The sequence below is a fragment of the Carassius gibelio genome, chromosome A3 (assembly GCF_023724105.1).
Source record: "Carassius gibelio isolate Cgi1373 ecotype wild population from Czech Republic chromosome A3, carGib1.2-hapl.c, whole genome shotgun sequence".
Lineage (NCBI taxonomy): Eukaryota > Metazoa > Chordata > Actinopteri > Cypriniformes > Cyprinidae > Carassius > Carassius gibelio.
In genome coordinates, this window is record NC_068373.1 from 827,119 (window position 1) to 843,790 (window position 16,672).

Consider the following 16,672-nt stretch of genomic DNA (forward strand, 5'->3'; position numbering starts at 1 on the left):
CTGCTAAGATTAAGAGATCGGGCATTGACTCTTTTTTTTTTTTTTTTTTTTTTTTTAAAGATTATTATATAATTAGTAATGAATTTCCAATAATATTAGAGCACCTGGTTTTCCGAGGCGGTCTCCCATCCAAACACTAAACAGGTCCATAGCTGCTAAGATTCAAAGATTGGGCATTGACTCTTTTTGTTTCAAGATAATTATATAGTTAGTACAAATTTCCAAAAATATTACAGCAACTGGTATTCCGAGGCGGTCTCCCATCCAAGCACTAAACAGGTCCATACCTCCTAAGATTCAAAGATTGGGCATTTACTCTTTTTTTTTTTTTTTTGCAAGATTATTATGTAATTAGTAAAAATTGCCAAAAATATTACAGCAACTGGTATTTCCCGGCCGTCTTCCATCCAAGTACTAACCAGGCAAAACCTGCTATTATTCAGAGATCAGGCATTGACTTTTTTTTTTTTTCAAGATTATTATATAATTTGTGAAAAATTTCCAAAAATCTTAAAGCAACTGGTATTACCAGGGTGTCTCCCATCCAATTACTAACCAGGCCCATACCTGCTAAGATTCAGATATGGGGCATTGACTCCTTTCTTTTTTTCTTGCAAGATTATTATATAATTTGTGAAAAATTTCCAAAAATCTTAAAGCAACTGGTATTACCAGGGGGTCTGCCATCCAATTACTAACCAGGCCGAAACCTGCTTAGTTTCCGAGCTCAGACATGATCTGGCATAGCCAGGGTGGAATGGCCATAAGCGAAGACTGCTGCAAAGAGAGAGCTATTTAAAGATCAGCCAATCTAATCGCCGGTACATTATACAGGACCAAACCTGCTTAGCTTCCGAGAGCAGACGAGATCAGGCATAGCCAGGTTGTTACGGTCGCAAGCGAAGGATACTGCAAAGAGAAGACTATTTAAAGATCAGCCAATCAAATCGCCCATACATTATATAAGTAGGAATGAAAATCCAAAAGCTTACAGCACCTGGTATTCCGAGGCGGTCTCCCATCCAAGCACTAACCAGGCCAATACCTGCTAAGATTAAGAGATCGGGCATTGGCTCTTTTTTTTTAAGATTATTATATAATTAGTAATAAATTTCCAATAATATTAGAGCACCTGGTATTACCAGGGGGTCTCCCATCCAAACACTACACAGGTCAATGACTGCTAAGATTCAAAGATTGGGCATTCACTCTTTTTTTTTCAAGATTATTATATAATTTGTGAAAAATTTACAAAAATCTTAAAGCAACTGGTATTACCAGGGGGTCTCCCATCCAATTACTAACCAGGCCCAAACCTGCTTAGCTTCCGAGCTCAGACATGATCTGGCATAGCCAGGGTGGTATGGCCATAAGCAAAGACTGCTGCAAAGAGAGAGCTATTTAAAGATCAGTCAATCTAATCGCCGGTACATTATATAAGTAGGAAAGAAAACCCTAAAGCTTAAAGCACCTGGTATTCCCAGGCGGTCTCCCATCCAAGCACTAACCAGGCCAATACCTGCTAAGATTAAGAGATCGGGCATTGACTCTTTTTTTTTTTTTTTTTTTTTTAAGATTATTATATAATTAGTAATAAATTTCCAATAATATTAGAGCACCTGGTATTCCGAGGCGGTCTCCCATCCAGACACTAAACAGGTCCATGACTGCTAAGATTCAAAGAATGGGCATTGACTCTTTTTTTTTTCAAGATTATTATATAATTTGTGAAAAATTTACAAAAATCTTAGAGCAACTGGTATTACCAGGGGGTCTCCCATCCAATTACTAACCAGGCCCAAACCTGCTAAGATTAAGAGATCGGGCATTGACTCTTTTTTTTTTTTTTTTTTTTTTTTTAAAGATTATTATATAATTAGTAATGAATTTCCAATAATATTAGAGCACCTGGTTTTCCGAGGCGGTCTCCCATCCAAACACTAAACAGGTCCATAGCTGCTAAGATTCAAAGATTGGGCATTGACTCTTTTTGTTTCAAGATAATTATATAGTTAGTACAAATTTCCAAAAATATTACAGCAACTGGTATTCCGAGGCGGTCTCCCATCCAAGCACTAAACAGGTCCATACCTCCTAAGATTCAAAGATTGGGCATTTACTCTTTTTTTTTTTTTTTTGCAAGATTATTATGTAATTAGTAAAAATTGCCAAAAATATTACAGCAACTGGTATTTCCCGGCCGTCTTCCATCCAAGTACTAACCAGGCAAAACCTGCTATTATTCAGAGATCGGGCATTGACTTTTTTTTTTTTTTTTTAAGATTATTATATAATTTGTGAAAAATTTCCAAAAATCTTAAAGCAACTGGTATTACCAGGGTGTCTCCCATCCAATTACTAACCAGGCCCATACCTGCTAAGATTCAGATATGGGGCATTGACTCCTTTCTTTTTTTCTTGCAAGATTATTATATAATTTGTGAAAAATTTCCAAAAATCTTAAAGCAACTGGTATTACCAGGGGGTCTGCCATCCAATTACTAACCAGGCCGAAACCTGCTTAGTTTCCGAGCTCAGACATGATCTGGCATAGCCAGGGTGGAATGGCCATAAGCGAAGACTGCTGCAAAGAGAGAGCTATTTAAAGATCAGCCAATCTAATCGCCGGTACATTATACAGGACCAAACCTGCTTAGCTTCCGAGAGCAGACGAGATCAGGCATAGCCAGGTTGTTACGGTCGCAAGCGAAGGATACTGCAAAGAGAAGACTATTTAAAGATCAGCCAATCAAATCGCCCATACATTATATAAGTAGGAATGAAAATCCAAAAGCTTACAGCACCTGGTATTCCGAGGCGGTCTCCCATCCAAGCACTAACCAGGCCAATACCTGCTAAGATTAAGAGATCGGGCATTGGCTCTTTTTTTTTACGATTATTATATAATTAGTAATAAATTTCCAATAATATTAGAGCACCTGGTATTACCAGGGGGTCTCCCATCCAAACACTACACAGGTCAATGACTGCTAAGATTCAAAGATTGGGCATTCACTCTTTTTTTTTCAAGATTATTATATAATTTGTGAAAAATTTACAAAAATCTTAAAGCAACTGGTATTACCAGGGGGTCTCCCATCCAATTACTAACCAGGCCCAAACCTGCTTAGCTTCCGAGCTCAGACATGATCTGGCATAGCCAGGGTGGTATGGCCATAAGCAAAGACTGCTGCAAAGAGAGAGCTATTTAAAGATCAGTCAATCTAATCGCCGGTACATTATATAAGTAGGAAAGAAAACCCTAAAGCTTAAAGCACCTGGTATTCCCAGGCGGTCTCCCATCCAAGCACTAACCAGGCCAATACCTGCTAAGATTAAGAGATCGGGCATTGACTCTTTTTTTTTTTTTTTTTTTTTTTTTAAGATTATTATATAATTAGTAATAAATTTCCAATAATATTAGAGCACCTGGTATTACCAGGGGGTCTCCCATCCAAACACTACACAGGTCCATGACTGCTAAGATTCAAAGAATGGGCATTGACTCTTTTTTTTTTTCAAAATTATTATATAATTTGTGAAAAATTTACAAAAATCTTAAAGCAACTGGTATTACCAGGGGGTCTCCCATCCAATTACTAACCAGGCCCAAACCTGCTTAGCTTTCGAGCTCAGACATGATCTGGCATAGCCAGGGTGGTATGGCCATAAGCGAAGACTGCTGCAAAGAGAGAGCTATTTAAAGATCAGCCAATCTAATCGCCGGTACATTATATAAGTAGGAAAGAAAACCCTAAAGCTTAAAGCACCTGGTATTCCCAGGCGGTCTCCCATCCAAGCACTAACCAGGCCAATACCTGCTAAGATTAAGAGATCGGGCATTGACTCTTTTTTTTTAAGATTATTATATAATTAGTAATAAATTTCCAATAATATTAGAGCACCTGGTTTTCCGAGGCGGTCTCCCATCCAAGCACTAAACAGGTCCATACCTCCTAAGATTCAAACATTTACTCTTTTTTTTTTTTTTTTTTTGCAAGATTATTATGTAATTAGTAAAAATTGCCAAAAATATTACAGCAACTGGTATTTCCCGGCCGTCTTCCATCCAAGTACTAACCAGGCAAAACCTGCTATTATTCAGAGATCAGGCATTGACTTTTTTTTTTTTTTTTCAAGATTATTATATAATTTGTGAAAAATTTCCAAAAATCTTAAAGCAACTGGTATTACCACAGTGTCTCCCATCCAATTACTAACCAGGCCCATACCTGCTACGATTCAGATATGGGGCATTGACTCCTTTCTTTTTTTCTTGCAAGATTATTATATAATTTGTGAAAAATTTCCAAAAATCTTAAAGCAACTGGTATTACCAGGGGGTCTCCCATCCAATTACTAACCAGGCCGAAACCTGCTTAGCTTCCGAGCTCAGACATGATCTGGCATAGCCAGGGTGGAATGGCCATAAGCGAAGACTGCTGCAGAGAGAGAGCTATTTAAAGATCAGCCAATCTAATCGCCGGTACATTATACAGGACCAAACCTGCTTAGCTTCCGAGAGCAGACGAGATCAGGCATAGCCAGGTTGTTACGGTCGCAAGCGAAGGATACTTCAAAGAGAGGACTATTTAAAGATCAGCCAATCAAATCGCCCATACATTATATAAGTAGGAATGAAAACCCAAAAGCTTACAGCACCTGGTATTCCGAGGCGGTCTCCCATCCAAGCACTAACCAGGCCAATACCTGCTAAGATTAAGAGATCGGGCATTGGCTCTTTTTTTTTAAGATTATTATATAATTAGTAATAAATTTCCAATAATATTAGAGCACCTGGTATTACCAGGGTGTCTCCCATCCAAACACTACACAGGTCCATGACTGCTAAGATTCAAAGAATGGGCATTGACTCTTTTTTTTTCAAGATTATTATATAATTTGTGAAAAATTTACAAAAATCTTAAAGCAACTGGTATTACCAGGGGGTCTCCCATCCAATTACTAACCAGGCCGAAACCTGCTTAGCTTCCGAGCTCAGACATGATCTGGCATAGCCAGGGTGGAATGGCCATAAGCGAAGACTGCTGCAGAGAGAGAGCTATTTAAAGATCAGCCAATCTAATCGCCGGTACATTATACAGGACCAAACCTGCTTAGCTTCCGAGAGCAGACGAGATCAGGCATAGCCAGGTTGTTACGGTCGCAAGCGAAGGATACTGCAAAGAGAGGACTATTTAAAGATCAGCCAATCAAATCGTCCATACATTATATAAGTAGGAATGAAAATCCAAAAGCTTACAGCACCTGGTATTCCGAGGCGGTCTCCCATCCAAGCACTAACCAGGCCAATACCTGCTAAGATTAAGAGATCGGGCATTGGCTCTTTTTTTTTAAGATTATTATATAATTATTAATAAATTTCCAATAATATTAGAGCACCTGGTATTACCAGGGGGTGTAGCATCCAAACACTACACAGGTCCATGACTGCTAAGATTCAAAGAATGGGCATTGACTCTTTTTTTTTTCAAGATTATTATATAATTTGTGAAAAATTTACAAAAATCTTAAAGCAACTGGTATTACCAGGGGGTCTCCCATCCAATTACTAACCAGGCCCAAACCTGCTTAGCTTCCGAGCTCAGACATGATCTGGCATAGCCAGGGTGGTATGGCCATAAGCGAAGACTGCTGCAAAGAGAGAGCTATTTAAAGATCAGTCAATCTAATCGCCGGTACATTATACAGGACCAAACCTGCTTAGCTTCCGAGAGCAGACGAGATCAGGCATAGCCAGGTTGTTACGGTCGCAAGCGAAGGATACTGCAAAGAGAGGACTATTTAAAGATCAGCCAATCAAATCGCCCATACATTATATAAGTAGGAATGAAAACCCAAAAGCTTACAGCACCTGGTATTCCGAGGCGGTCTCCCATCCAAGCACTAACCAGGCCAATACCTGCTAAGATTAAGAGATCGGGCATTGGCTCTTTTTTTTAAGATTATTATATAATTAGTAATAAATTTCCAATAATATTAGAGCACCTGGTATTCCGAGGCGGTCTCCCATCCAGACACTAAACAGGTCCATGACTGCTAAGATTCAAAGAATGGGCATTGACTCTTTTTTTTTTCAAGATTATTATATAATTTGTGAAAAATTTACAAAAATCTTAAAGCAACTGGTATTACCAGGGGGTCTCCCATCCAATTACTAACCAGGCCCAAACCTGCTTAGCTTCCGAGCTCAGACATGATCTGGCATAGCCAGGGTGGTATGGCCATAAGCGAAGACTGCTGCAAAGAGAGAGCTATTTAAAGATCAGCCAATCTAATCGCCGGTACATTATACAGGACCAAACCTGCTTAGCTTCCGAGAGCAGACGAGATCAGGCATAGCCAGGTTGTTACGGTCGCAAGCGAAGGATACTGCAAAGAGAGGACTATTTAAAGATCAGCCAATCAAATCGCCCATACATTATATAAGTAGGAATGAAAACCCAAAAGCTTACAGCACCTGGTATTCCGAGGCGGTCTCCCATCCAAGCACTAACCAGGCCAATACCTGCTAAGATTAAGAGATCGGGCATTGGCTCTTTTTTTAAGATTATTATATAATTAGTAATAAATTTCCAATAATATTAGAGCACCTGGTATTACCAGGGGGTCTCCCATCCAAACACTACACAGGTCCATGACTGCTAAGATTCAAAGAATGGGCATTGACTCTTTTTTTTTTCAAGATTATTATATAATTTGTGAAAAATTTACAAAAATCTTAAAGCAACTGGTATTACCAGGGGGTCTCCCATCCAATTACTAACCAGGCCCAAACCTGCTTAGCTTTCGAGCTCAGACATGATCTGGCATAGCCAGGGTGGTATGGCCATAAGCGAAGACTGCTGCAAAGAGAGAGCTATTTAAAGATCAGCCAATCTAATCGCCGGTACATTATATAAGTAGGAAAGAAAACCCTAAAGCTTAAAGCACCTGGTATTCCCAGGCGGTCTCCCATCCAAGCACTAACCAGGCCAATACCTGCTAAGATTAAGAGATCGGGCATTGACTCTTTTTTTTTAAGATTATTATATAATTAGTAATAAATTTCCAATAATATTAGAGCACCTGGTTTTCCGAGGCGGTCTCCCATCCAAGCACTAAACAGGTCCATACCTCCTAAGATTCAAAGATTGGGCATTTACTCTTTTTTTTTTTTTTTTTTGCAAGATTATTATGTAATTAGTAAAAATTGCCAAAAATATTACAGCAACTGGTATTTCCCGGCCGTCTTCCATCCAAGTACTAACCAGGCAAAACCTGCTATTATTCAGAGATCAGGCATTGACTTTTTTTTTTTTTTTTCAAGATTATTATATAATTTGTGAAAAATTTCCAAAAATCTTAAAGCAACTGGTATTACCACAGTGTCTCCCATCCAATTACTAACCAGGCCCATACCTGCTAAGATTCAGATATGGGGCATTGACTCCTTTCTTTTTTTCTTGCAAGATTATTATATAATTTGTGAAAAATTTCCAAAAATTTTAAAGCAACTGGTATTACCAGGGGGTCTCCCATCCAATTACTAACCAGGCCGAAACCTGCTTAGCTTCCGAGCTCAGACATGATCTGGCATAGCCAGGGTGGAATGGCCATAAGCGAAGACTGCTGCAGAGAGAGAGCTATTTAAAGATCAGCCAATCTAATCGCCGGTACATTATACAGGACCAAACCTGCTTAGCTTCCGAGAGCAGACGAGATCAGGCATAGCCAGGTTGTTACGGTCGCAAGCGAAGGATACTGCAAAGAGAGGACTATTTAAAGATCAGCCAATCAAATCGCCCATACATTATATAAGTAGGAATGAAAACCCAAAAGCTTACAGCACCTGGTATTCCGAGGCGGTCTCCCATCCAAGCACTAACCAGGCCAATACCTGCTAAGATTAAGAGATCGGGCATTGGCTCTTTTTTTTTAAGATTATTATATAATTAGTAATAAATTTCCAATAATATTAGAGCACCTGGTATTACCAGGGTGTCTCCCATCCAAACACTACACAGGTCCATGACTGCTAAGATTCAAAGAATGGGCATTGACTCTTTTTTTTTCAAGATTATTATATAATTTGTGAAAAATTTACAAAAATCTTAAAGCAACTGGTATTACCAGGGGGTCTCCCATCCAATTACTAACCAGGCCGAAACCTGCTTAGCTTCCGAGCTCAGACATGATCTGGCATAGCCAGGGTGGAATGGCCATAAGCGAAGACTGCTGCAGAGAGAGAGCTATTTAAAGATCAGCCAATCTAATCGCCGGTACATTATACAGGACCAAACCTGCTTAGCTTCCGAGAGCAGACGAGATCAGGCATAGCCAGGTTGTTACGGTCGCAAGCGAAGGATACTGCAAAGAGAGGACTATTTAAAGATCAGCCAATCAAATCGTCCATACATTATATAAGTAGGAATGAAAATCCAAAAGCTTACAGCACCTGGTATTCCGAGGCGGTCTCCCATCCAAGCACTAACCAGGCCAATACCTGCTAAGATTAAGAGATCGGGCATTGGCTCTTTTTTTTTAAGATTATTATATAATTATTAATAAATTTCCAATAATATTAGAGCACCTGGTATTACCAGGGGGTGTAGCATCCAAACACTACACAGGTCCATGACTGCTAAGATTCAAAGAATGGGCATTGACTCTTTTTTTTTTCAAGATTATTATATAATTTGTGAAAAATTTACAAAAATCTTAAAGCAACTGGTATTACCAGGGGGTCTCCCATCCAATTACTAACCAGGCCCAAACCTGCTTAGCTTCCGAGCTCAGACATGATCTGGCATAGCCAGGGTGGTATGGCCATAAGCGAAGACTGCTGCAAAGAGAGAGCTATTTAAAGATCAGTCAATCTAATCGCCGGTACATTATACAGGACCAAACCTGCTTAGCTTCCGAGAGCAGACGAGATCAGGCATAGCCAGGTTGTTACGGTCGCAAGCGAAGGATACTGCAAAGAGAGGACTATTTAAAGATCAGCCAATCAAATCGCCCATACATTATATAAGTAGGAATGAAAACCCAAAAGCTTACAGCACCTGGTATTCCGAGGCGGTCTCCCATCCAAGCAATAACCAGGCCAATACCTGCTAAGATTAAGAGATCGGGCATTGGCTCTTTTTTTTAAGATTATTATATAATTAGTAATAAATTTCCAATAATATTAGAGCACCTGGTATTCCGAGGCGGTCTCCCATCCAGACACTAAACAGGTCCATGACTGCTAAGATTCAAAGAATGGGCATTGACTCTTTTTTTTTTCAAGATTATTATATAATTTGTGAAAAATTTACAAAAATCTTAAAGCAACTGGTATTACCAGGGGGTCTCCCATCCAATTACTAACCAGGCCCAAACCTGCTTAGCTTCCAAGCTCAGACATGATCTGGCATAGCCAGGGTGGTATGGCCATAAGCGAAGACTGCTGCAAAGAGAGAGCTATTTAAAGATCAGCCAATCTAATCGCCGGTACATTATACAGGACCAAACCTGCTTAGCTTCCGAGAGCAGACGAGATCAGGCATAGCCAGGTTGTTACGGTCGCAAGCGAAGGATACTGCAAAGAGAGGACTATTTAAAGATCAGCCAATCAAATCGCCCATACATTATATAAGTAGGAATGAAAACCCAAAAGCTTACAGCACCTGGTATTCCGAGGCGGTCTCCCATCCAAGCACTAACCAGGCCAATACCTGCTAAGATTAAGAGATCGGGCATTGGCTCTTTTTTTAAGATTATTATATAATTAGTAATAAATTTCCAATAATATTAGAGCACCTGGTATTACCAGGGGGTCTCCCATCCAAACACTACACAGGTCCATGACTGCTAAGATTCAAAGAATGGGCATTGACTCTTTTTTTTTTCAAGATTATTATATAATTTGTGAAAAATTTACAAAAATCTTAAAGCAACTGGTATTACCAGGGGGTCTCCCATCCAATTACTAACCAGGCCCAAACCTGCTTAGCTTTCGAGCTCAGACATGATCTGGCATAGCCAGGGTGGTATGGCCATAAGCGAAGACTGCTGCAAAGAGAGAGCTATTTAAAGATCAGCCAATCTAATCGCCGGTACATTATATAAGTAGGAAAGAAAACCCTAAAGCTTAAAGCACCTGGTATTCCCAGGCGGTCTCCCATCCAAGCACTAACCAGGCCAATACCTGCTAAGATTAAGAGATCGGGCATTGACTCTTTTTTTTTAAGATTATTATATAATTAGTAATAAATTTCCAATAATATTAGAGCACCTGGTTTTCCGAGGCGGTCTCCCATCCAAGCACTAAACAGGTCCATACCTCCTAAGATTCAAAGATTGGGCATTTACTCTTTTTTTTTTTTTTTTTTTTTTTGCAAGATTATTATGTAATTAGTAAAAATTGCCAAAAATATTACAGCAACTGGTATTTCCCGGCCGTCTTCCATCCAAGTACTAACCAGGCAAAACCTGCTATTATTCAGAGATCAGGCATTGACTTTTTTTTTTTTTTCAAGATTATTATATAATTTGTGAAAAATTTCCAAAAATCTTAAAGCAACTGGTATTACCAGGGTGTCTCCCATCCAATTACTAACCAGGCCCATACCTGCTAAGATTCAGATATGGGGCATTGACTCCTTTCTTTTTTTCTTGCAAGATTATTATATAATTTGTGAAAAATTTCCAAATATCTTAAAGCGACTGGTATTACCAGGGGGTCTCCCATCCAATTACTAACCAGGCCGAAACCTGCTTAGCTTCCGAGCTCAGACATGATCTGGCATAGCCAGGGTGGAATGGCCATAAGCGAAGACTGCTGCAGAGAGAGAGCTATTTAAAGATCAGCCAATCTAATCGCCGGTACATTATACAGGACCAAACCTGCTTAGCTTCCGAGAGCAGACGAGATCAGGCATAGCCAGGTTGTTACGGTCGCAAGCGAAGGATACTGCAAAGAGAGGACTATTTAAAGATCAGCCAATCAAATCGCCCATACATTATATAAGTAGGAATGAAAACCCAAAAGCTTACAGCACCTGGTATTCCGAGGCGGTCTCCCATCCAAGCACTAACCAGGCCAATACCTGCTAAGATTAAGAGATCGGGCATTGGCTCTTTTTTTTTAAGATTATTATATAATTAGTAATAAATTTCCAATAATATTAGAGCACCTGGTATTACCAGGGTGTCTCCCATCCAAACACTACACAGGTCCATGACTGCTAAGATTCAAAGAATGGGCATTGACTCTTTTTTTTCCAAGATTATTATATAATTTGTGAAAAATTTACAAAAATCTTAAAGCAACTGGTATTACCAGGGGGTCTCCCATCCAATTACTAACCAGGCCCAAACCTGCTTAGCTTCCGAGCTCAGACATGATCTGGCATAGCCAGGGTGGAATGGCCATAAGCGAAGACTGCTGCAGAGAGAGAGCTATTTAAAGATCAGCCAATCTAATCGCCGGTACATTATACAGGACCAAACCTGCTTAGCTTCCGAGAGCAGACGAGATCAGGCATAGCCAGGTTGTTACGGTCGCAAGCGAAGGATACTTCAAAGAGAGGACTATTTAAAGATCAGCCAATCAAATCGCCCATACATTATATAAGTAGGAATGAAAACCCAAAAGCTTACAGCACCTGGTATTCCGAGGCGGTCTCCCATCCAAGCACTAACCAGGCCAATACCTGCTAAGATTAAGAGATCGGGCATTGGCTCTTTTTTTTTAAGATTATTATATAATTAGTAATAAATTTCCAATAATATTAGAGCACCTGGTATTACCAGGGTGTCTCCCATCCAAACACTACACAGGTCCATGACTGCTAAGATTCAAAGAATGGGCATTGACTCTTTTTTTTTCAAGATTATTATATAATTTGTGAAAAATTTACAAAAATCTTAAAGCAACTGGTATTACCAGGGGGTCTCCCATCCAATTACTAACCAGGCCGAAACCTGCTTAGCTTCCGAGCTCAGACATGATCTGGCATAGCCAGGGTGGAATGGCCATAAGCGAAGACTGCTGCAGAGAGAGAGCTATTTAAAGATCAGCCAATCTAATCGCCGGTACATTATACAGGACCAAACCTGCTTAGCTTCCGAGAGCAGACGAGATCAGGCATAGCCAGGTTGTTACGGTCGCAAGCGAAGGATACTGCAAAGAGAGGACTATTTAAAGATCAGCCAATCAAATCGTCCATACATTATATAAGTAGGAATGAAAATCCAAAAGCTTACAGCACCTGGTATTCCGAGGCGGTCTCCCATCCAAGCACTAACCAGGCCAATACCTGCTAAGATTAAGAGATCGGGCATTGGCTCTTTTTTTTTAAGATTATTATATAATTATTAATAAATTTCCAATAATATTAGAGCACCTGGTATTACCAGGGGGTGTAGCATCCAAACACTACACAGGTCCATGACTGCTAAGATTCAAAGAATGGGCATTGACTCTTTTTTTTTTCAAGATTATTATATAATTTGTGAAAAATTTACAAAAATCTTAAAGCAACTGGTATTACCAGGGGGTCTCCCATCCAATTACTAACCAGGCCCAAACCTGCTTAGCTTCCGAGCTCAGAAATGATCTGGCATAGCCAGGGTGGTATGGCCATAAGCGAAGACTGCTGCAAAGAGAGAGCTATTTAAAGATCAGTCAATCTAATCGCCGGTACATTATACAGGACCAAACCTGCTTAGCTTCCGAGAGCAGACGAGATCAGGCATAGCCAGGTTGTTACGGTCGCAAGCGAAGGATACTGCAAAGAGAGGACTATTTAAAGATCAGCCAATCAAATCGCCCATACATTATATAAGTAGGAATGAAAACCCAAAAGCTTACAGCACCTGGTATTCCGAGGCGGTCTCCCATCCAAGCACTAACCAGGCCAATACCTGCTAAGATTAAGAGATCGGGCATTGGCTCTTTTTTTTAAGATTATTATATAATTAGTAATAAATTTCCAATAATATTAGAGCACCTGGTATTCCGAGGCGGTCTCCCATCCTGACACTAAACAGGTCCATGACTGCTAAGATTCAAAGAATGGGCATTGACTCTTTTTTTTTTCAAGATTATTATATAATTTGTGAAAAATTTACAAAAATCTTAAAGCAACTGGTATTACCAGGGGGTCTCCCATCCAATTACTAACCAGGCCCAAACCTGCTTAGCTTCCGAGCTCAGACATGATCTGGCATAGCCAGGGTGGTATGGCCATAAGCGAAGACTGCTGCAAAGAGAGAGCTATTTAAAGATCAGCCAATCTAATCGCCGGTACATTATACAGGACCAAACCTGCTTAGCTTCCGAGAGCAGACGAGATCAGGCATAGCCAGGTTGTTACGGTCGCAAGCGAAGGATACTGCAAAGAGAGGACTATTTAAAGATCAGCCAATCAAATCGCCCATACATTATATAAGTAGGAATGAAAACCCAAAAGCTTACAGCACCTGGTATTCCGAGGCGGTCTCCCATCCAAGCACTAACCAGGCCAATACCTGCTAAGATTAAGAGATCGGGCATTGGCTCTTTTTTTAAGATTATTATATAATTAGTAATAAATTTCCAATAATATTAGAGCACCTGGTATTACCAGGGGGTCTCCCATCCAAACACTACACAGGTCCATGACTGCTAAGATTCAAAGAATGGGCATTGACTCTTTTTTTTTTCAAGATTATTATATAATTTGTGAAAAATTTACAAAAATCTTAAAGCAACTGGTATTACCAGGGGGTCTCCCATCCAATTACTAACTAGAGATGTTCCGATACCCTTTTTCTCTTCCCGATACCGATTCCGATACCTGGGCTCAGGGTATCGGCCGATACCGAGTACTGATCCGATACCTGGGTGTATATCTGTATACAGCTGTATATACTACTAGCCCTGTGTAAATTGCTAGAATTTTTTTATGGTGTGCTTCAGACAGATCCCTCAATAAAACATGAACAAATACATGGTGAACTACTGTATTTATTACAGTATTTTTATTATCTAACATGAATTTGACAGTATTATTTATTTTCTTATGCAAAAAAGAACTTCAAATGCAGCCAAAAATCTAACACCGCAAACTAAAAAAGGTATTTAAGTTTTACAATATAACTGTATAAAAAAACTGCAACAAATAAGTCTAGGAATATAAAAAAAGATCTATTAATCAGATAATCTCTAACAAGTAAAAAACAAGTAAAAAACAAGCAACCATCTAGGCATAATTATTATTATTATAGAGATGTATTATTATTACTGTAGGCTACAACAGTAGCTTTATATATTGTCAATTTACTCATGTAAACCAAACATTTATTTTAATGGGCTGCCATGAAGATCTTTGAGTGTCTGTGTTTATGATATGACAGTATTCTCAAATGAAACGGTAAATTCTCATGAAGTGACGGTTTATGCGTTCGTGTCCTCATGACACACAGCAGAGACTACAAAACAGCGAGCTCTCGCGCATCTGTGCCAGTCACCCACAGAGATGTAGATTTTGCGGGAGTAATATTTAAATAGTATTTTGCAGTTTAATATTCACAGACACTAGTATATATTCGGCTACTGTCTGGAGCCCTGCGCTTTGACTTACACGGAAGCGACTGAACGCAGTTGCCGGTACTGAATATACTCGAGAGTCTGTAACTACCGGTACTACAAAGACATACTGCTAACCACTGATCTATAATATAGTAGCGGCTTCACTGTCTTTTGGCAGTTTAGAATGTGATGAGTGATCCAGTCATATATAGATAAGGGCTGCTAACGCGTTTTCATTTCTTCTTCGCTGCTCTAAACAGGGGTTGCTTGTGGCAACACAGCACAACTTCCTGTGTTTTCAATGCATTTTGAGCAGCGAAGAAGAACCGTGCAGCGGTTAGGCAAAGCTTGCGGTCATAACTAGGTCTTTTTTAAGAAAATGGTATCGGATCGGTATATGGGTTCATTTACTCGCCGATGCCGATGCCAGAATTTGTTGTGGTATCGGAGATATTTCCGATACTAGTATCGGAATCGGAACAACTCTATTACTAACCAGGCCCAAACCTGCTTAGCTTTCGAGCTCAGACATGATCTGGCATAGCCAGGGTGGTATGGCCATAAGCGAAGACTGCTGCAAAGAGAGAGCTATTTAAAGATCAGCCAATCTAATCGCCGGTACATTATATAAGTAGGAAAGAAAACCCTAAAGCTTAAAGCACCTGGTATTCCCAGGCGGTCTCCCATCCAAGCACTAACCAGGCCAATACCTGCTAAGATTAAGAGATCGGGCATTGACTCTTTTTTTTTAAGATTATTATATAATTAGTAATAAATTTCCAATAATATTAGAGCACCTGGTTTTCCGAGGCGGTCTCCCATCCAAGCACTAAACAGGTCCATACCTCCTAAGATTCAAAGATTGGGCATTTACTCTTTTTTTTTTTTTTTTTTGCAAGATTATTATGTAATTAGTAAAAATTGCCAAAAATATTACAGCAACTGGTATTTCCCGGCCGTCTTCCATCCAAGTACTAACCAGGCAAAACCTGCTATTATTCAGAGATCAGGCATTGACTTTTTTTTTTTTTTTTCAAGATTATTATATAATTTGTGAAAAATTTCCAAAAATCTTAAAGCAACTGGTATTACCACAGTGTCTCCCATCCAATTACTAACCAGGCCCATACCTGCTAAGATTCAGATATGGGGCATTGACTCCTTTCTTTTTTTCTTGCAAGATTATTATATAATTTGTGAAAAATTTCCAAAAATCTTAAAGCAACTGGTATTACCAGGGGGTCTCCCATCCAATTACTAACCAGGCCGAAACCTGCTTAGCTTCCGAGCTCAGACATGATCTGGCATAGCCAGGGTGGAATGGCCATAAGCGAAGACTGCTGCAGAGAGAGAGCTATTTAAAGATCAGCCAATCTAATCGCCGGTACATTATACAGGACCAAACCTGCTTAGCTTCCGAGAGCAGACGAGATCAGGCATAGCCAGGTTGTTACGGTCGCAAGCGAAGGATACTGCAAAGAGAGGACTATTTAAAGATCAGCCAATCAAATCGCCCATACATTATATAAGTAGGAATGAAAACCCAAAAGCTTACAGCACCTGGTATTCCGAGGCGGTCTCCCATCCAAGCACTAACCAGGCCAATACCTGCTAAGATTAAGAGATCGGGCATTGGCTCTTTTTTTTTAAGATTATTATATAATTAGTAATAAATTTCCAATAATATTAGAGCACCTGGTATTACCAGGGTGTCTCCCATCCAAACACTACACAGGTCCATGACTGCTAAGATTCAAAGAATGGGCATTGACTCTTTTTTTTTCAAGATTATTATATAATTTGTGAAAAATTTACAAAAATCTTAAAGCAACTGGTATTACCAGGGGGTCTCCCATCCAATTACTAACCAGGCCGAAACCTGCTTAGCTTCCGAGCTCAGACATGATCTGGCATAGCCAAGGTGGAATGGCCATAAGCGAAGACTGCTGCAGAGAGAGAGCTATTTAAAGATCAGCCAATCTAATCGCCGGTACATTATACAGGACCAAACCTGCTTAGCTTCCGAGAGCAGACGAGATCAGGCATAGCCAGGTTGTTACGGTCGCAAGCGAAGGATACTGCAAAGAGAGGACTATTTAAAGATCAGCCAAT

General features: G+C 39.7%; 12 pseudogenes; all 12 read right to left on the reverse strand.

Annotated features, from left to right (window-relative positions):
* Positions 1 to 1,256: 1,256 nt before the first annotated feature.
* LOC127965394 (uncharacterized) lies at positions 1,257 to 1,375 on the reverse strand (annotated as a pseudogene).
* Positions 1,376 to 3,063: 1,688 nt separating this feature from the next.
* LOC127965399 (uncharacterized) lies at positions 3,064 to 3,182 on the reverse strand (annotated as a pseudogene).
* Positions 3,183 to 3,555: 373 nt separating this feature from the next.
* Positions 3,556 to 3,674, reverse strand: LOC127961852 (uncharacterized; annotated as a pseudogene).
* Positions 3,675 to 5,528: 1,854 nt separating this feature from the next.
* LOC127965406 (uncharacterized) lies at positions 5,529 to 5,647 on the reverse strand (annotated as a pseudogene).
* A 487-nt stretch (positions 5,648 to 6,134) lies between these two features.
* LOC127965413 (uncharacterized) lies at positions 6,135 to 6,253 on the reverse strand (annotated as a pseudogene).
* A 486-nt stretch (positions 6,254 to 6,739) lies between these two features.
* Positions 6,740 to 6,858, reverse strand: LOC127961858 (uncharacterized; annotated as a pseudogene).
* Positions 6,859 to 8,718: 1,860 nt separating this feature from the next.
* Positions 8,719 to 8,837, reverse strand: LOC127965417 (uncharacterized; annotated as a pseudogene).
* Positions 8,838 to 9,324: 487 nt separating this feature from the next.
* On the reverse strand, positions 9,325 to 9,443 carry LOC127962403 (uncharacterized; annotated as a pseudogene).
* A 486-nt stretch (positions 9,444 to 9,929) lies between these two features.
* LOC127961863 (uncharacterized) lies at positions 9,930 to 10,048 on the reverse strand (annotated as a pseudogene).
* Positions 10,049 to 11,304: 1,256 nt separating this feature from the next.
* On the reverse strand, positions 11,305 to 11,423 carry LOC127961592 (uncharacterized; annotated as a pseudogene).
* A 1,094-nt stretch (positions 11,424 to 12,517) lies between these two features.
* LOC127961262 (uncharacterized) lies at positions 12,518 to 12,636 on the reverse strand (annotated as a pseudogene).
* A 487-nt stretch (positions 12,637 to 13,123) lies between these two features.
* On the reverse strand, positions 13,124 to 13,242 carry LOC127965429 (uncharacterized; annotated as a pseudogene).
* Positions 13,243 to 16,672: the final 3,430 nt, after the last annotated feature.